This window comes from Hylobates moloch, unplaced genomic scaffold, assembly GCF_009828535.3.
Source record: "Hylobates moloch isolate HMO894 unplaced genomic scaffold, HMol_V3 SCAFFOLD_9, whole genome shotgun sequence".
Taxonomy (NCBI): Eukaryota; Metazoa; Chordata; class Mammalia; order Primates; family Hylobatidae; genus Hylobates; species Hylobates moloch.
Window position 1 is genome coordinate 50,354,550 of NW_026652284.1, and position 17,913 is coordinate 50,372,462.

Below are 17,913 nucleotides of genomic sequence, written 5' to 3' on the forward strand. Positions count from 1 at the left end.
CTTCAAAAATAGCCTTCCCTATAAATTATAGAGTTTTAATCTACTTTTCAACCCTTATAACTCATCTGCTTTTTTTCTTAGATAACTCTATTCTGCATGGCAACCAATGAGTTTTCATCTGAACGCAAAATTTCTTCCCTGTAAGATGACTCAAAAAGCAATTAACATACACATTTTGTTAGCTTTGGCTATAAATATAATTATGTTTTCATTATCAAAATGAAAATGGTGAAAAAATATTTTTCAAAAGGTCAGTGTTTCCACACAGACTCACGATTATAATTTACTGATTTAGCACACATATTGTATCTCTAACTTACTATATATGTGTAGTGCATGGAATCTGGGGTACGGTAAAGTAGAAAGCCCCAGGAATCTGTCTCCCCACCTAGACAGCAACTGCACTGGCATAATCTGTCTGACGTAACTATTTTGGAACTCCTGAGTCTCTGGACGGCTTGCAAATTCCAGGGGGAGGCTTGGACAGTAAATGCAGTTAATTGCAGTCAGTTTCAGCTCTTAGCCCAGAAGCAGCTACACAGCCACTATCCCAGCCCCATGGCTGGAAGCCGGCCACATGTTCCTGGAGCACCCTAAACACAGTGTGCAGGAATCAAGGTGGGATAAATGACCACGTTCTCCAAATATCAAGGATTTTTTTTTTTTTTTTTTTTATCTAATCACTGATTGGGGCTTCTGATTACAGTGGTGCAGACAAAGAAGATGAGCTATTGTTGCACTTCCTCTCATTGTTGCAAGCCCCTTCCTTTCCAGTGGAAGTGACTATCTGGGTATTTAAAGGTTGAGCACTCCTTTTACTTCTTTGCCATTCTTATTTTCCCCCTTTTGGGAGTCAGACATGAAACACAAAAATATTCGAAAGCAACTATACTTATAGGAGAAATTAGAAAGTCACTGTGCAGGCTGGGCAAGGTGGCTCACTCCTGTAATCCCAGCACTTTGGAAGGCAGAGGTGTGTGGATCACTTAAAGGCCAGAAGTTCAAGACCTGCCTGGCTTATCATGGTGAGACCTTATCTCTACAAAAAAAAAAAAAAAATTCAAAAATTAGCCAGGCATGGTGACACACACCTGTGGTCCTAGCTACTCAAGAGGCTGAGGTGAGAGGATTGCTTGGGCCTGGAAAGTGGAGGTTGCAGTGAGCAGAGATCCCACCACTGTATTCCAGCCTGGGTGACAGGACGAGATACAATCTCAAAAAAAAAAAAAAAAAAAAAAAGACGCTGTGCAAAATACTGCCTCAGAAATAACCTGAGAAGACCTGAAGTTTACTCTTCAGGCTGATCCTTGGCACAGAGACAGCCCATAGCAATTCAAAACAATTTTTTTTAAATAGCAAGATACACACACACACACACACACACAAAAAAAAAAAAAAAAAAAGGGGAAAGGGGATAATTTGATTTCCAGAGTTACCTCATTATTATATTCAAATGTCCAGTTTTTGGCCAAAAAAAATCACAAGACATATTGAAAAATGTGAAAGTATAACCTATTAACAAAAACAACAGAAACTGACACTAAGTAGGACCAGATGGTGAACATGCTAACAAGACTTTGAAACAACTGACAAAGATACTCAGGCATGGAGAATGTCAAGAAAATGATACATGAATGAAATAGAAATAACAAAAATTGATAGAAAAAAACTAAAAATAAACCAAAAGAAATTCCAAAGCTAAAAAGTATTAAAATAAAAATTCACAAGGATTCAAAGGTAGGTTTGAGCAGGCAGAAGAAAGGATTGGCAAACTTTAAAGATAGGGCAATGGAAACTGTTGAGGCCAAGGAACAGAAAGAAAATGGATTAAAGAAAAGTGAACAGAGCCTAAGGAGCCTGTGGGATGCCTCAAGCAGGCAACATACTCATTGTAGAAGTTCCAGAAAGAGAAGAGAGGAAGAAAGGGGCAGAGAGATAATTATGGTCTTCCTGCTTTGTACATAAAATACAGTGGTTCCCCTTTTTCATTGTGGAAACTGCTAAAAAAAAATGGCATTTTGATTTTTTCCTGATTTCCCTTTAGTTGCCAACAACTTTAACATATTGCAAATGTTTGACTTAGTTGTATATTTCACAGAGAGTAATCAAGGCTTCTATAACCTCTATCCCTGCCCCTGCCCCCAGTGTTATTGCTTTGGGCATAAGGAAGAATCAACTACTTCAATGTTGACAATGTTTTAAATTGCCCAATTATTGCCCATCATCTAGAGCAGATATTTTGATACATATGGCCATCAATAAGTTATACAAGATACAGCTGAGGTTTCCTTTCAAGGCTACTGAGAGGTTCTGCCCATATATTTTGCAAGTTGAGTGACTCAGTGTTCAATTCTCAGTATTATAATATGGTCCCACAGCCTTTAATATATTATTTGTAGTAAAATCTCATTTTTTACATTTGATCATTTTAAGTAGCTGTGTGTGAATTTAAATTCTCATTACTTATGTTTAAGAAATAATTTATTAAGGCCACCAAACATTTGTAATGATATACAAGAGGTAATTTTGCACTTACTATGCTATGAAGATTTATGATCATAGTTTATTTTACAGGACCATTGGTAGTTCTAACAATTAATTTGTTTGATACTTACTTTGTTATACATCCCTTTCATTCATACATAAGATTTACTGATTTATCAGTCATGCCACATAATTCAGGCATTTTTAAATGTAGGGGAGTTGGACAAATTAATACTTGGGCAGTGTTAGTGGCCTTTGTAGTTTTCTCAGATCTTCAGGTCTTTAAGAATAGGTGGTCATTTATTTTTGGAAAATGCCCTACATGAGTTTGCTAAAGGTTATGCAATAGTTTCCTGAAACATTTTTTGAATTGACCTCTCTTGCATTTTCCTTTTCTTGACATGTTATCTGTGGCCATTATAACAAGAAGTGTGTAGATTCCCAAAGTATCCTGAAGATATAGAACTAAATCTGAATATGAAAGGAAGAAGATGGTTTTCTGAACTCACTTTCTGTTCTTGATATCTCTGACTTACAAATTGACAGAGGGAAATTTGGGACTGTACTATTATTCTAGATATTTAAATTCAAAGTACATTCTTCAGTTGAGAAAGGATATCACAAGCTCTTTTCAATACCTTACCATAGAGAAATTAATAATGAAATTTGTATTTTGTTACTCATAATCAGTACTTGCCATTACAAGTATTTGTTAAAGTAAGTATAGCTGCTGTAAACCTGCAGCCATTTCCCAGTAACAACTGCATATTATGGAGGATACAATACAAATTTCTGTCCACTCCTCTGGCCACCACATATTTAAATGCATTTTTTCGTACATGTAAAACACATGCATTTTCTCCCCAAGAGACAGTCCAACAATAAAGTGGGTGTGACAGCTCAAAGTGGGTATGACAAAGTTCTCTCCATCAGCATGTTGTCCTTTTGCTGCTTACAAAATTAAAAACAAGCTATCTGCCTCCTGCATGTATATACCAGGTATACAATGGTGGGCATGATTAGGATAATCACAAGAAAAACTGCAACTGATGAAAGGGAAGCTTGGGGTCCACGCTGCAGTCACTGATCTACAGCAATGATGAAAACCTGATGGCCAAGTTGTAGAAAGCACCCTTTTCCCAGAAGGATGTGGGAAGACCCTCAATTAGATTCCAGCCCTGCTCTTTGGGGAGATTCCCTTGTGTGACATCCTTTGACTCTGGCTTGACCCTCTGTGGGGGCCCTTCCTTTGACATCATCTCCCAGGGCCACATCTGATGGGGTTTCGGGGGATCTTGTCCTTAGTGAAGGGTAAGCAGCTTTTACCACCTTTTTTTCTGCTGGGAAAATTTAAGGACCTACGGGAGGTCTTGATACCCACAGAATTTTTTAGTAAGCAATAAAAAGAAGGAATAGACTTCTGATTCATTTGTTTCCTGTCAGTTTGATGTGCCGGCACTCACCTAAAGTTATTTCCTAGGAATTGTCCTCAAGCCCACATTTGCTCATTATTTCTCCATCCCCATGCATTTTTTTCTTTCAATTGAATTTTGGCTACCACCATGCCATCTGAAGCAACAAGACTCAGTTGAGAATGAATCGGTTTAAATCTGGTCTCTGTTCTAGAATTGTGTCCCCATTTTAACCAATTAATCCCTACAGAGTCTTTTTTGTTCAAGTCTTTTTCAGTATTACCTCTTATGTTTGCAGCCCCCAAACAGTAAACTTTTCCAACTCTGCATAGCCCAAATCTCTGTGTTCTCATTTATCCTTTGCCTCCAATCTTAAAGGAGTCAGCTCTTGCCTGAGTAATTAGCTGTCTCTCCTAGACTAAAAAAGGACTTAAAAGCATCAACCTACATTGAAAAATATACTTTTAAAAGGAGTTTTCATTTCCCCAATGACCAACAGAGTCATTACTTGACATGAAATTTTTCATTTTATATTTTATAAATCTGTGAAAGTTTTATACATCAGCCTAATTAAAGAAGCTTTCCCCTTAGATTTAATCTGAAGGCAAGGAATAATTAAAGCATTTTCATTTATATTATAGTATATGTATATGGGGAAAAGTAATAGCTATTCATATTTAATATTCATCTTTATAAAATTATCCTAATTATGCACATTAAGTTGTCTGGGTCAGAGACAACCTTCTTACTAAAACCTCACAGTAAACAATAAGTATGTGGGTCCCCTTGCCCTAGTCATTTCTCCTGGGGTGCCATAAGAGCCAGGTCAAGTGTTCTGCACAAGTAACGGGGCCCCCCTAAGAAGTATAATGTGCTGGAGTCAAACTCCAACCTTTTGAAGGGAAATAAAACCTCTGGAGGAGCCAGATTGTCCCGTGTATTGGGCCCTTTACCACCTAGACATGTTTCCAAGTTTCCAAGCCTCTTTCCTCCTTGAATTGTAAATACAGTCATCCCTCGGTATCCATGGGAGTGTCCAGGGACCCCTCAGATATCAAACTGCATGGACACTCAAGTTCCTTATATAAAATTTTGGAGTATTGGCATATAACATATTCACATCCTCCAGTATACTTTAAATCATCTCCAAATTACTTATAATGCCTAAAACAATATAAATGCTGTATAGATACTATTTATACTATATTGTTTAGAGAATAATTACAAGATAAAGAATCTCTACATGTTCAGTACAGATGCAATTATCTTCTTTTCTCCTTCAAATATTTTCAAGCCCCAGTTGGTTGACTTCCATGGATGTGGAACCCACAGACATGGAGGGCTGACTGTACCTAAAAGGAGAAGGTTCTCCTGTCCCAGGGACCTTAGGGCTTAACCTGAGGACCTAGTCTGGGCTGGAATATTTGCCCTTCTTAGGAAGATCTGAGAAGTTTTATTATGCTCTAGGAAAAAAGCAATTGACAGGACAAATGTCTCTAGAGCTAATCTTTTAATATGTCTAGAGTCCAGGAGGTCGGGGCTTCTAACAGGAGCACTGAGAAACCCACAAAAGTTTTACTCCATTCTTGTTATAAGACCCAATGTCTGGAGACCAAAGGATAGCTTTCCAGGGAGCCTCATTCTGTAGGGGCCTTTTCAGGTATAGCATGTTTGCCTGAAGACCTTCAATATGAACCTAGACCAATTTTAATTAAAAAATAAAAACTGCTTCCAAACCCTGCTCTCTGTCAACAACCACTGTTCCTTATTTCTCTCTGGATTGTAAGCGCCCCTAAAGACAAATGTTCCTACAACTTTTTCAGCATTTCTGATTGCTTCTGTGGGGGAATACCCAGATATAGCCCACATGTGAAAAAACAAGGTACGGAATAGTGGGCCTGGTACACTACCATAGGGGAAGAGTGATAAAAACAACATAAGTAATTGCTTATTAAGATGGAATTTTATATATAGACGTATGTGCACTCCACGGATAGAAGCTACATTTCTCTGAATTTTTAATAGTTTTGATTTTAAAACTTCTAAACAATTTACATAATTAAAAAATAATAAAAATAAAATAATCCCTACAAATATGCAATAAAATGAAATAGTTAAACCTGATTATATATCATGTTGATGGCTAAAACACATAAAGAAGAGACATTTAAAGTCCAAAGAAATTGTGAAGTGTATTTAGTAATCATATTCAGTAAGAATATGGCATAGTTTTCTGAAACCGTAGTAAAACAATCATAATTTATTTTAAAGACTTTAGAAACCAGAATTTTTTGCTAAAGAAAAAAAGAGGCAAACTATGAAAATAAAGTATTAACTGAAAACATTGCTGTCTTAAATTTGAATTGGAAATATCAGTCTAAACTTACAATTAATGTTTCTCTTTGCCTAACCCAAGGTTATGACAATATTCTTCTATTATTTTTATCTAAAAGGTTTGTAGTTATGCTTATCATAAGTACATCTGCAATCAAACTGCAGTTGATTTTGGTGTAGGTTATAAAGAAGAAAATTCATTTTTTTCATTTTCTCCCCTCTGTTCCGAAGTTAAATTGTTTTCCTAATGCAGTATATGTTTATATTGTATTGGGTTTTCATTGTTACACTTTTAAGAAATTTTGGATTTCTATTTCCTAACAACGTTAAAATATTAAAACACTTTTATTTGACTTAATCCCCCTTTAATTTAAATAATTATTTTATGTGTTCTACTTTTACATATATTTGTATTACATGTAATGAAGTTACCTTTTCTGTTCCTCTTTCTTTATGCATTTCTGTATTCAAATCTTCAATCATTTATCTCTCACTTGAAGCACTCACTGTAATAACTTTTATAACTATCTTAGTGTACCACCCTTTCAATTTATTTTTTGAAAACATCTTTATGTCTTATTAATATTTTAATTTTCCCATGATTTAAATGTAGATTCTGTTCTTCCAGCTTGTGAATAATGTCATTTCGTCATCTGGCTTTCCATCATTTTCACTGAGAAGTCAGCTTTAGATTTAGTTTTGCTCTTCTGAAGGTAATGTGTCTTCTTTTGTTAATTTATTTGTAGAGTTCTCTCTTTGCCTTTCAGCATTTTGTTATAACTGTTTCCTTTATATTTATTCTGCTTGGCAGTAGCAGAGCTTCTTAACTCTGTGGGTGAATCATTTTCATCAGTTTAGCAAAATTTTTAGCCATTATCTCTGCTCTTTTGCATATTTTTTTCTGGAGTCTCTTTCTGAAACCCTAACTACACAATATAACATTTTCCCCACATATTCCTTATTCTATTTCTTGTGTGTTTTTTCTTTCTCTGCATGTCTCTGTCGAATATTTTCTACATGTCTTCTACTTTGCAAGTGACATATTCTTGTGTCTAATCTCCTAAATCCACTTATTGAGTTCATAATTAAACATATTTTTAAATTCTGGAATTTTCATTTAAAATTTTTACAAATTCTAATTCTCTTTTCATACATTTTCTCCATCTTCCTATTTTTTTGTAGATATTAATGATAGTTATTTAAAGTCCTTGTTGCTAGCCCCATATCTGAATTAGGTGCAGATCTGTTTCTATTTTCTGTGTTTTCTTTTCTTTTTGGCTTTTTAATACAATTCATATTATTTATATGTCTAGGAATTGATAGGCTGCCAGATGTATGTATAAGCAAGGTTCGATGTAATATCTTCTTCCACAAATGTTCAGCCTTTGCTTTATTAGCCAGACACAATGGTGAGGGATCACCTGATCCAGTCCTGGGCTGAGATGAATCTGGCACTTACTAATTTGGGAAGTTTCCATCTACTGTGGTGCTTTCCTATAAATATTGTGAATCTCTCCTGACTTCCAAATGAGATAATGGTGTTAGCAGCACTGTCCTTCTCCTAAATAGGTCTCCTAATAGGTCACAAAATATATTTGTGATCCAGTTGAGAAAATTTGAACATGGATGGAATATTAGATAACATTAAGAAATTATTGTTTAACTTTTGGTTGTAACTATAGTAATGTTATGTTTTTAAAAAGTATTTTCTCTTAGAGGTACACACTGAGGTATTTGCAGATTAAATTAAAGTCATGTTAAAAAAATTGAAAGAAAAAATTAGGAAGTCAGAGCTGTAAGAGAGAAAAAGTACAGTTGACCCTTAAACAACACGAGTTTGAGTTATGTGCATCCACTTATACCCAGATTTTCTTCTGCCTCTGCCTCCCTTGAGACAGCAAGACTAACCCCTCCACATCCTCCTCTGCTTACTCAACGTGAATATGATGAGGATGAAGACATTTATGATGATCCACTTTCATTCAGTGAATAGTAAAGATATTTTATCTTCGTTACGATTCTCTTAAAAACATTTCCTTTTCTCTAGTTTACTGTATTGTAAGAATACTCTGTGTCATATATATAACATACAGAATATGTGTTAATTGACTGCTTATGTTATTGGTAGGGCATCCAGTAAACGGTAAGTTATTTAGAGTTAAGTTTTGGGGGTGAGTCAAAAAATTATACTTGGATTTTCTTCTACTGCTCAGAGTCAACACATTGTTGCTGACCTAACTCCTACATTGTTCAAGGGTCAACAGTAATATCTTTTACTCACCCATCACAAGGTTTACGGATGAGGCATCTATAACAAAAGACAGATTAGTAATGGAAAAACATACACATTTGTTTAATATGTCTTAGGTGACTTCAAAAATGAAGAACAGGGGAACCTGTGTATCTTCACGCCGAGTTTTTTGAGTGGACAGTCATGAAGAAGCATGATTGGATAAAGAGGGTATGGCCTAATGGTAATAAACTGCAGGGAACCTAACAAGGGTTTGTTCAGATTCTTCCGTATGTCTCTGAGTCTTCGAGAATAAGAACGTTTCTTTTCTCCAGGCATAATAGAGAGGGCACCTCTGGAATGAAGGTTTTATGACCTACTTCAGAGGAAGGTCAGAGAATTCTTTTATGACCTGCTTCAGGGAAGAAGGGTGAAGAGAAGATGAGAGTGACCCTCCAGATCTGCTGCTTCCTAAATGCCACGGTGCCATATTTTGAGGTAGCATGTCCTGAGCTCCATCCGTTTATAGAGGAAACACAATTATCCATATGTATTTGATCACATATGGATAATATGTTCATCATTATAGAGAATGAGTTTTAAGGACATGTGGTTTATTATACTGTTCTCAAATCATTTGTGTACAACTTGAAATTTTCACAATAAAATGTTAAAAGGCACTTTCATTTGATTTACATTCAGTCCTATTCATTTCAACACAATTATTTCATATGGAGTCTAAGTCTTTCTCCTTTCCACCAAACCCCAGTGCCATCCTCAGTGTTATTCCAGTGGTTCTAAATTCAGAGTATGTGTTGGGGTGGGTTGAAAGTGAAACAGGTAGTGATGCATTCTCTCACTATGAGGAGGAAATTCCATTTCCTTTCACTGCTCTTTTTGGTGGAGCAGAGAGGCAGATTAAGCAATAGATACCTTCCCTCTTAGATGGCCGGTAGTTATCAGGCTATTTCATTTTCTGTTGGTTCTATTGGAAGTACACCTTGATTGTAGGTGGAAAGATCATGATCTCCCTTTCCTATCTACAGGAAGGGAGGAATGGAAGAACACAAAATACTGGTAGAAAATACATGATGAAAACACAACCATAAATGCTAATATATTAATAATTACATTAAATATTAATGGACTACATATTCTAATTAGAAAACAATTGTAAAATCTGTACATTTAAAAAATACATATCTCTGAGTCATTCCCTCAGTCCTCCACCAGATCAGGAATTTTGCCCTTATATGTTTATGATGTACCTGTAGCACAAAACACTCACTTTCAGCATTCTAACAGAAAGCTTTCTCTATCTCTGGCTTATAGAAGACCATTATGAACTTGCTTGAAGAGATTTAAGTGCAAATGAAGGTAATTTTATTTTGCAGAAAATTTTTACAGTATTTCTAAATTTAAATTTTTAAAAAAATCACATGAATAATATATAGAATGAAGATATGATTATATGTTTTCATTGTTCATTAATGGGAAAAGTATAAATGCCTTTGAGCTTTTTTTAACCTTTCATGTTGCAGGTTGCTAATAAAGCTTGATGTTTTCAGAGGGTGAATAGCAGACATTTAATTCTGTTTATTAAGATTTAAAAGCTGCCAAATGATGTTTAACCAGCACTTATTTCTTCATTCAACTCAATATCAACCTAATAAAATAACACACAGGCAGATAAATCATAAGCTGCAAGAATGTAGGTACAGGCATACTTTGAAGATATTGGGAGTTTGGTTCCAGGCTACTGCAGTAAAGCAAATACCACAATAAAGGAAGGCACATTATATTTTTGGCTTCTCAGTACATATAAAATTTATGTTTATGCTATGCTGTTGTCTATTAAGGGTGCAATATCATTATGTCTAAAAGGACAATGTACCTTACTTAAAGAATACTTTATTTCCAAAAAAATGCTAATAATCATCTGAAACTTCACCAAGTCATAATCTTTTTTCTGTTGGAGGGTCTTGTCTTGATGTTGACAGTTGCTGACTGATAAGGGTTTGGTTGCTGAAGGTTGTGGTGGCTTTGGCAATTTCTTAAAGTAAGAAAACAATAAAATTTGTTGCATTGATTGACTTTTTTCATGAAAAACTCCCCTATAGAATGCAGTGCTATTTGATAGCATTTTACCCACAGAATTTCTTTCAAAATTGAAGTCAGTTCTCTCAAACTCTGCTGCTGCTTTATCAATTAAGTTTATGGAATATTCTAAGTCATTTGTTGTCATTTAAACAGTGTTCACAGCATCTTCATCAGAAGTAGATTTCATCTCAAGAAACCACATTCTGTGCTCATGCATAAAAAGCAACTCCTCATCTTTTAAAGTGTTATCCTGAAATTACAGCAATTCACTCATGTTTTCAGGCTCCACCCCTAATTAACTTCTCTTGCTGTTTCCATCACATTTGCACTTACTTTTTCCATTGAAGTCTTGAACTCCTCATAGACACCATGAAAGGTGAATCAACTTCTCTAAAACCCTGTTAATGTTGATATTTTGACCTTCTCTCATCATTATCTATGACAGCCATTGCCTTGCAAAATGAATTTCTTAAATAATAAGACTTGAAAGTAAAAAATACTCGTTGATCAATGGGCTGCAGGATAGAAGTTGTGTTACCAGGCATGAAAACAACATTAATCTCCTTGTATGTCTCCATTAGACCTCTTGAGTGACTAGGTGCACTGTCAACGATCAGTAATATTTTGAAAGAAATATTTTTCTAAGAAGTTGGTCTCAACAGTGGGCTTAAAATATTCAGTAAACCATGCTGTAAACAGATCTGCTGTCATCCTGGCTTTTTTGTTCCATTTAGGGAGCACAGGAAGAGTAGATTTAGCAGAATTCTCAAGAGTCCTAGTATTTTTAGTACGGTAAATGAGCAATAGTTTCAGTGTAAAGTCACTATCTGCATTAGCCCTTATCAGGAGAGTCAGCCTGTCCTTTGGAATTTTGAAGCCAAGCATTGACTTCTTTCTAGTTATAAAAGTCCTAGAGAGCATATTCTTCCAATAGAAGGCTGTTTACTACACTGAAACTTTGTTGTTTAGTGTAGCCACCTTCATCAATTATCTTAGCTAGATCTTCTGGGTAACTTGCTGCAGCTTCCACATCAGCACTTGCTGCTTCCCCTAGCACTTTTAGGTTACAGAGATGGCTTCTTTCCTTAAACCTCTGAACCAACCTCTGCTCATTTCAGTCTTTTCTTCTGAAGTTTCTCACCTCTCAGCTTTCATAGATTTGAAAACAGTGCCTTGTTCTGGCTTTGGCTTAAGGGAATGTTGTGGCTGGTTTGATATTCTACCTAGACCATGAAAATTTTTTCCACATCAGCAATGGGGATGTTTTGCTTTTTTATAATACACTTGTTTACTGGAGTAACACTTTTAATCTTTTTAAAGATATTTTCCTTTGCATTGAAAACTTGGCTGTTGACTGTAAGAGGGAGGCTGAGCTTCTGGCTTACCTCTGCTTTCAACATGCCTTCCTCATTAAGCTTAATTACTTCTTCCTTTTGATCCAAAGTGAGAGTCTTGTGATTCTCTTCTCACTTGAACACTTAGAGGCCATTGTAGGGTTATTAATCAACCTAATTTCAATGCTGTGTGTCTCAGAGAATAGGCAGGACTGAGGAGAGGGAGAGAGACAGGAGAAGGGCGAGCTGATGGAGCAATCAGAACATGCACTACGACTGGGAGTGGAGCCAAGATGGCCAAATAGGAACAGCTCCGGTCTACAGCTCCCAGCGTGAGCGATGCAGAAGATGGGCGATTTCTGCATTTCCATCTGAGGTCCAGGTTCATCTCAATAGGGAGTGCCAGACAGTGGGCACAGCGCACCGTGCATGAGCCGAAGCAGGGTGAGGCATTGCCTCACTCAGGAAGCTCAAGGGGTCAGGGAGTTCCCTTTCCTAGTCACAGAAAGGGATGACAGACGACACCTGGAAAATTGGGTCACTCCCACCCTAATACTGCGCTTTTCCAACAGGCTTAAAAAACGGCACACCAGGACATTATATCCCGCATCTGGCTCGGAGGGTCCTATGCCCACGGAGTCTCGCTGATTGCTAGCACAGCAGTCTGAGATCAAACTGCAAGGCAGCAGCGAGGCTAGGGGAGGGGCACCCGCCATTGCCCAGGCTTGATTAGGTAAACAAAGCAGCCAGGAAGCTCAAACTGGGTGGAGCCTACCACAGCTCAAGGAGGCCTGCCTGCCTCTGCAGGCTCCACCTCTGGGGGCAGGGCACAGACAAACAAAAAGACAGCAGTAACCTCTGCAGACTTAAAAGTCCCTGTCTGACAGCCTTGAAGAGAGTAATGGTTCTCCCGGCATGCAGCTGGAGATCTGAGAATGCGCAGACTGCCTCCTCAAGTGGGTCCCTGACCCCTGAGCAGCCTAACTGGGAGGCACCCCCCCAGTAGGGGCAGAGTGACATCTCACAGGGCCGGGTACTCCTCTGAGAGAAAACTTCCAGAGGAACGATCAGGCAGCAGCATTCGCAGTTCACGAAAATCCGCTGTTCTGCAGTCACTGCTGCTGACACACAGGCAAACAGGGTCCACAGTGGATCTCTGGCAAACTCCAACAGACCTGCAGCTGAGGGTCCTGTCTGTTAGAAGGAAAACTAACAAACAGAAAGGACATCCACACCAAAAACCCATCTGTACATCACCATCATCAAAGACCAAAAGTAGATAAAACCACAAAGATGGGGAAAAAACAGAGCAGAAAAACTGGAAACTCTAAAAAGCAGAGGGCCTCTCCTCCTCCAAAGGAATGCAGTTCCTCACCAGCAACAGAACAAAGCTGGACAGAGAATCACTTCGACGAGTTGAGAGAAGAAGGCTTCAGACGATCAAACTACCCCAAGCTACAGGAGGAAATGCAAACCAAAGGCAAAGAAGTTAAAAACTTTGAAAAAGAGTTAGACGAATGTATAACTAGAATAACCAATACAGAGAAGTGCTTAAAGGAGCTGGTGGAGCTGAAAGGCAAGGCTTGAGAACTACGTGAAGAATGCAGAAGCCTCAGGAGCCAATGTGATCAACTGGAAGAAAGGGTATCAGTGATGGAAGATGAAATGAATGAAATAAAGTGAGAAGGGAAGTCTAGAGAAAAAAGAATAAAAAGAAATGAACGAAGCCTCCGAGAAATATGGGACTATGTGAAAAGACCAAATCTATGTCTGATTGTGGTACCTGAAAGTGACGGGGAGAATGGAATCAAGTTGGAAAACATTCTGCAGGATATTATCCAGGAGAACTTCCCCAATCTAGCAAGGCAGGTCAACATTCAGATTCAGGAAATACAGAGAACACCACAAAGATACTCCTCGAGAAGAGCAACTCCAAGACACATAATTGTCAGATTCACCAAAGTTGAAATGAAGGAAAAAATGTCAAGAGCATCCAGAGAGAAAGGTCAGGTTACCCACAAAGGGAAGCCCATCAGACTAACAGTGGATCTGTCGGCAGAAACTCTACAAGCCAGAAGAGAGTGGGGGCCAATATTCAGCATTCTTAGAGAAAAGAATTTTCAACCCAGAATTTCATTTCCAGCCAAACTAAGCTTCATAAGTGAAGGAGAAACAAAATACTTTACAGACAAGCAAATGCTGAGAGATTTTGTCACCACCGGGCCTGCCCTAAAAGAGCTCCTGGTTTTTTGTCCCTGTGATAGTTTACTGAGAATGATGGTTTCCAGTTTCACCTGTGTCCCTACAAAGGATATGAACTCATCATTTTTGGGACAAAAAACCAAACACCGCATGTTCTCACTCATAGGTGGGAACTGAACAATGAAAACACATGGACACAGGAAGGGGAACATCACATTCCAGGGACTGTTGTGGTGTTGGGGCCGGGGGAGGGACAGCATTAGGAGATATACCTACTGCTAAATGACGAGTTGACGGGTGCAGCACACCAACATGGCACATGGATACATATGTAACAAACCTGCACATTGTGCACATGTACCCTAAAACTTAAAGTATAATAATAATAATAATAAAAATACAAAATAATTGTGGCAAAAAAAGCTCGTGAAGGAAGCACTAAACATGGAAAGGAACAACCAGTACCAGCTACTGCAAAATCATGACAAACTGTAAAGACCATCGAGGCTAGGAAGAAACTGCATCAACTAATGAGCAAAACAACCAACTAACATCATAATGACAGGATCAAATTCGCACATAACAATATTAACTTTAAATGTAAATGGACTAAATGCTCCAATTAGAAGACATAGACTGGCAAATTGGATAAAGAGTCAAGACCCGTCAGTGTGCTGTATTCAGGAAACCCATCTCACGTGCGGAGACACATACAGGCTCAAAATAAAAGGATGGAGGAAGATCTACCAAGCAAATGGAAAACAAAAAAAGGCAGGCGTTGCAATCCTAGTCTCTGATAAAACAGACTTTAAACCAACAAAGATCAAAAGAGACAAAGAAGGCCATTACGTAATGGTAAAGGGATCAATTCAACAAGAAGAGCTAACTATCCTAAATATATATGCACCCAATACAGGAGCACCCAGATTCATAAAGGAAGTCCTGAGTGACCTACAAAGAGACTCAGACTCCCACACAATAATAATGGGAGATTTTAACACCCCACTGTCAACATTAGACAGATCAACGAGACAGAAAGTTAACAAGGATATCCAGGAATTGAACTCAGCTCTGCATCAAGCGGACCTAGTAGACATCTACAGAACTCTCCACCCCAAATCAACAGAATATACATTCTTCTCAGCACCACACCATACCTATTCCAAAATTGACCACATAGTTGGAAGTAAAGCTCTCCTCAGCAAATGTAAAAGAACAGAAATTATAACAAACTGCCTCTCAGACCACAGTGCAATCAAACTAGAACTCAGGATTAAGAAACTCGCTCAAAACTGCTCAACTACATGGAAACTGAACAACCTGCTCCTGAAGGACTACTGGGTACATAACGAAATGAAGGCAAAAATCAAGATGTTCTTTGAAACCAACGAGAACAAAGACACAAGATACCAGAATCTCTGGGACCCATTCAAAGCAGTATGTAGAGGGAAATTTATAGCACTAAATGCCCACAAGAGAAAGCAGGAAAGATCCAAAATTGACACCCTAACATCACAATTAAAAGAACTAGAAAAGCAAGAGCAAACACATTCAAAAGCCAGTAGAAGGCAAGAAATAACTAAAATCAGAGCAGAACTGAAGGAAATAGAGACACAAAAAACCCTTCAAAAAATTAATGAATCCAGGAGCTGGTTTTTTGAAAAGATCAACAAAATTGATAGACTGCTAGCAAGACTAATAAAGAAGAAAAGAGAGAAGAATCAAATAGACACAATAAAAAATGATAAAGGGGATATCACCACCGATCCCACATAAATACAAACTACCATCAGAGAATACTACAAACACTTCTATGCAAATAAACTAGAAAATCTAGAAGAAATGGATAAATTCCTGGACACATACACCCTCCCAAGGCTAAACCAGGAAGAAGTTGAATCTCTCAATAGACCAATAACAGGCTCTGAGGCCGGGTGCGGTGGCTCACGCCTGTAATCCCAGCACTTTGGGAGGCCGAGGTGGGCACATCACGAGGTGAGGATTTCGAGACCATACTGGCCAACATAGTGAAACCCTGTCTCTACTAAAAATACAAAAAAATTAGCGGGGCGTGGTGGCGGGTGCCTGTAGTCCCAGCTACTCAGTAGTCTGAGGCAGGAGAATGGCGTGAACCCAGGAGGTGGAGCTTGCAGTGAGCCGAGATGGTGCCACTGCATTCCAGCCTGGGGGACAGAGCCAGACTCTGTCTCCAAAAAAAAAAAAAAATCAGGCTCTGAAATTGTGGCAGTAATAATAGCTTACCAACTAAAAAGAGTCCAGGACCAGATGGATTCACAGCTGAATTCTACCAGAGGTACAAGGAGGAGCTGGTACCATTCCTTCTGAAACTATTCCAATCAATAGAAAAAGAGGGAATCCTCCCTAACTCATTTTATGAGGCCAGCATCATCCTGATAGAAAAACCTGGCAGAGACACAACCAAAAAAGAATTTTAGACCAATATCCTTGATGAACACCGATGCAAAAATCCTCAATAAAATACTGGCAAACCGAATTCAGCAGCACATCAAAAAGCTTATCCACCATGATCAAGTGGGCTTCATCCCTAGGATGCAAGGCTGGTTCAACATATGCAAATCAATAAATGTAATCCAATATATAAACAGAACCAAAGACAAAAACCACATGATTATCTCAATAGATGCAGAAAAGGCCTTTGACAAAATTCAACAACTCTTCATGCTAAAAACCCTCAATAAATTAGGTATTGATGGGACATATCTCAAAATAATAAGAGCTCTGTTTTGGTACCAAAACAGAGATATAGATCAATGGAACAGAACAGAGCCCTCAGAAATAATGCTGCATATCTACAACTATCTGATCTGTGACAAACCTGACAAAAACAAGCAATGGGGAAAGGATTCCCTATTTAATAAATGGTGCTTTGAAAACTGGCTAGCCATATGTAGAAAGCTGAAACTGGATCCCTTCCTTACACCTTATACAAAAATTAATTCAAGATGGATTAAAGACTTACATGTTAGACCTAAAACCATAAAAACCCTAGAAGAAAACCTAGGCATTACCATTCACGACATAGGCATGGGCAAGGACTTCATGTCTAAAACACCAAAAGCAATGGCAACAAAAGCCAAAATTGACAAATGGGATCTAATTAAACTAAAGAGCTTCTACACAGCAAAAGAAACTACCATCAGAGTCAACAGTCAACCTACAAAATGGGAGAAAATTTCTGCAACCTACTCATCTGACAAAGGGCTAATATCCAGAATCTACAATGAACTCCAACAAATTTACAAGAAAAAAACAAACAACCCCATCAAAAAGTGGGCAAAGGACATGAACAGACACTTCTCAAAAGAAGACATTTATGCAGCAAAAAAACACATCCAAAAATGCTCATCATCATTGGCCATTAGAGAAATGCAAATCAAAACCACAATGAGATAGCATCTCACACCAGTTAGAATGGCCATCATTAAAAAGTCAGGAAACAACAGGTGCTGGAGAGGATGTGGAGAAACAGGAACACTTTTACACTCTTGGTGGGACTGTAAACTAGTTCAATCATTGTGGAAGTCAGTGTGGCAATTCCTCAGGGATCTAGAACTAGAAATACCATTTGACCCAGCCATCCCATTACAGGACTATAAATCATGCTGCTATAAAGACACATGCACACGTATGTTTATTGCGGCACTATTCACAATAGCAAAGAGTTGGAACCAACCCCAATGTCCAACAGCGATAGACTGGATTAAGAAAATGTGGCACATATACACCATGGAATACTATGCAGCCATAAAAAATGATGAGTTCATGTCCTTTGTAG